The sequence below is a fragment of the Wolffia australiana genome, chromosome 4 (genome assembly GCF_029677425.1).
Source record: "Wolffia australiana isolate 7733 chromosome 4, ASM2967742v1".
Lineage (NCBI taxonomy): Eukaryota > Viridiplantae > Streptophyta > Magnoliopsida > Alismatales > Araceae > Wolffia > Wolffia australiana.
This window is the reverse complement of record NC_135838.1, coordinates 15,549,693-15,553,356: the sequence shown is the minus strand read 5'-3', so window position 1 is coordinate 15,553,356 and position 3,664 is coordinate 15,549,693. Positions and strand designations below refer to the sequence as shown.

Here is a 3,664-nt window from a genome sequence, read left to right as displayed (position 1 = left end):
AGCGGCACTTATTATAAGATCGTGGTCTCCTGTTTAGGCCACGGATCAGGGCTTCAAAGTACGAGACGTTTGTCCTCGAAAATGCGCCCAACAATGGTCGAGAGGTCATATACTTCCAGCCCATGGCTTGATTCCTCGATGCCATGGCGCGTCAAGAAACATGCTTGCCTGTAATAATAAATTTCTTCTCACAAGTAAATTCTTTGAAGAACACCAAAACTGTTTAGTTTACACTTGGCTGCTTCTGTGAGGATACCCGTATTGGAGCGGATAACCGTTTATCGAATTTCTCATATAATGTCAGCCATCGCTTCTTCGCCGTATGGCCTTCCCGCTGGATCTGTTAACTCCCGTCCCCCCGATAACTCGTTCTGAATATTCTGCTTGATAAACCCGTTTCCTTAGATAGTTTGGCCCTGAATGGAAATCTGAAGCACTAAAGCACTACAGGTAAACAAAATGCAAGTGAATCCTCTCGATCTCTCTCTCTCTCTGGCTCATCTTTTTTTCTCCTTCGCCGCGCTGTCAGGTTATTGTTTTTTCACCGTCGTCATTTAAAACTGAGAACTCCTCTTGTACCGTTGCACGTACGAAAATAAAAATTCTTGACCACGGGTTAACCAGGGGTTGACAGCAATTTTAGAAAGGCTATTTTTTTGAACCACAGTTAAGCCCCATTATAAGTATAACTAGGAGTGTTAAGCTCCTTACCCTCTCTCATTCTTTCTTGCTCCACAGTGTGAAGTCCACACGGCGGTGGTAATCGGCAGCGGCAGCAGCAACGATGCTGACGTTAGTATCTTTCTCGCGCACTGTCTTCCTCTCTTCCTCGCTGAATCTCGCTGTCTGCTCGGCTTCCTTGATCTCTGTTACGTTCTCTGCCCCTCGCCCGTTCTCTCTCTCTCTTTCTCTTTCCTTTTCTCTTTTTCGCTTGTCCTGCCCTCCTTGTTGCCTCAATCTTTCTTTCACTCTCTCTTTGGCCCTCCTATCTCCCGCTCCATCCTCTTCTCTCTCAGTCTCGCTATTTTTTCTCTGTCTCGCTGTCTCCTCTTCGCTGTGGATCACTGCTTTCTATCTTGGTCCAGCTCTCTTCTTTTCTCGCTGGATAATTATTTTCCCCTTGTTTATTTTTGTCACTAGTTTACATTCTTTGATTCGTCGCACAACTTAGCAAGTGTGTAGAGTAGGACTCCGGGTATCCCCGATGACAATGAATTCATTCATTTGGAGATTTCTAGTGCTATTTTTACCAGTTCCTCAATCTTTCCTCTCCTCTTTCAATTCGCTCTTCTGTTTTTCCTTCTTGGCTCCTATTTTATTCCTTAAGTAAATGATTCATTTTATCTTTATTTTCAATCTTTCTTTATTTTTCCTGATCCTCATTTATTAATTCCTAATTTATGGATTTCAATTTTGTTTCAGGGGTTCTTGTTTTCTGGTTTCATCTGTACAATTCTGTTTCCTTTCTCGGTTTTCCTCATTCCTTCTTTTTCCGATCCTGCCACTTCTAATCCTTATTTTTTAATTCGTCATTATTTTTACTTCACGGTCTTAGTTCTACATTCTTATCGGCCCTTGTTTAAGGCTTCAACAATAACTTCCTGAAATTTTTTCTTTGTAATTTTATTTTTAGTTCTCTTCACATCATCGATTCTATTGTATGCATCTTTCAATGTTATCCCTAAATTTAAGTCTACATCTAATTGGCTATTTCTCTTTTTCGCCAATAAATTAATATCATCGTACGGCTGGCTATTTGACATATCTACCAATCATGAACTTTATTTAATGTGCCAGCGGATATATGAGTAAATAAAAGCATATACATATAAAACTGCAGTACCTGAAAAAATTAGACACCGTACAGACGCAGAGAGAGCCGCTTGGAAGACGCCCACACCATGGATTGTATATTCCATTCGCGAGAGTGCAACTGGCTTAGGAAGGACGTGCATTTTAATTTTCTTGTGTATTGGTTTATAAAAATAGGTATCCTATTTGATATTTATATGTAGTCAGCAATCTCGTTGTAAAAGAATAATTTTTTATAGGTGTCACACCGACCTTCCTTCTCTGGTTTCTTTTACAGTAGCTCACGAGATTCAAGCGGCTAAAATGATAACTCTAGACACAGCATGACAGGTGGAAGTCAAGGAAGAAGATTCAAGTAAATGACTTATTTATTTCTATGATTCATGTCCTTTTCGTAATTGTTGAAGGGTTGTATTTCTCACTTCTAGAAGTATACAAGCCATCTAGTGTGGGCCGCTGAAGACAAGTATAAGCCCAGCAACAGACCTCCTAGTAAAACAGCAAAACATTTAGACACACACTGGTAAATGACTTTATGCTCAGTCTGTAAGATGAGAGTTTTCGCTCTCTTCTCACGTAACTTTGGGTGGTTACCTGATACAAACCTTGATCAAGATTCGTATCGGAAGGAGGTTGGAGCGTCGAGATAGACATTCCCGGGGTAGGAGAGTCGAAATGGGAATGAAGGGAGAGGTCAAACAGATGGGGACAGGGATCGACCTGGGACGAGCCGCCTGATGACGAGGTGAGGGTTGACAATCGCGGGGACGGGGATCACCGGAGACTAGAAGGGAACCGAATGGCAGGGGTAGGGTTCAGATTCGAGGGGAGCCGGCTGAAGATCCGAGGAGACGATCACGGGGGTAGGGGATGGTGGGACGGTCAAGGGGATGAGACTGAGACGAAGAAGATTGAGATAGTGAGCCAAGAGGCCAAACTTACCTTCATTCTTGACTGCCCTCCTCAATGGAGGGCTACACCTATATAAGGAAAGCGAGCAATCTACCCTAAACATGAAATTACTAAAATGCCCCTAGTGGGCTAAGTTCCTAAGATACCCTTTGGGGGTAGAGGATGCCCCCCTTCAATACTCCCCATCTGCTTTATCAATACTCCCCCCTTCAAAAACCAGCTTGTTCTCAAGCTGGTACGCTTCGTGAGTCTTGAGGCCCGCTCGTGGTCGCTCTGTGGTCTGCATGCCGCAGTTGGCAGGAGGCTGGTTGGCAGCTCGCCTGCGATGGAAGCACACTTGCCCGTGTCGGTCCGCAAGGGGTCGGCTGTTGGTCTGTGTGGCTTGCCCACGATCCATCTGCGGTCAGCCCGCAATCAGTCCTGGCTGGCCCGAGGTCTGTCAGCCGCAGTCCGTCTGCAGCTCGGCACGATCCTACCGTGGTTGGCCCGCAGTCCGTCCTCGGTCGGCCTGGGGCTTCCCCGTGGCTGGCCTGCAATGAGTCCGCGGTTGGTTGCGGTTCGACCGTGGCTGGCCTGCGGTGGTCGCTGCTGACCGCACCTGGTCCTGTGGCCTGTCCGTGTTGGGATGACAATCAGTCCACGACTGGTCCGCGGTCTGTCGGCGGCCGATCCATGGCTGGCCCATGGATGGATCGCGGCTCCGCCGTGGTCCGTTTGTGGCTGGATTGTGGGCAGTCCATGATTGGCCTGTGGACGGTCCGCGGTGGGCGTGGTCTGACTATCGCTGGTCGCTGGTCAGCTGGTGGCAGCTGGCTGATGGCTGACTCGAGCACGGTCCGCGGCTGGCCTACACCCAGTCCAGAAATGGTCGTGGGCCGCGCGGCTGGTCGCTACCGTGGCGGGTCCGCGTCCGCGATCGGTCGGCGTCTGGACCCTGGCT

At 47.4% G+C, this 3,664-nt stretch overlaps 1 long non-coding RNA gene across 1 annotated transcript; it reads left to right on the top strand.

Moving 5' to 3' along the window:
- The first annotated feature begins 718 nt into the window (after positions 1-718).
- On the top strand, positions 719-2,185 carry LOC144702640 (uncharacterized). The gene is made up of 3 exons (XR_013581301.1): positions 719-792; positions 1,868-1,989; positions 2,090-2,185. It is a non-coding gene; the product is annotated as an uncharacterized LOC144702640 (long non-coding RNA).
- Positions 2,186-3,664: the final 1,479 nt, after the last annotated feature.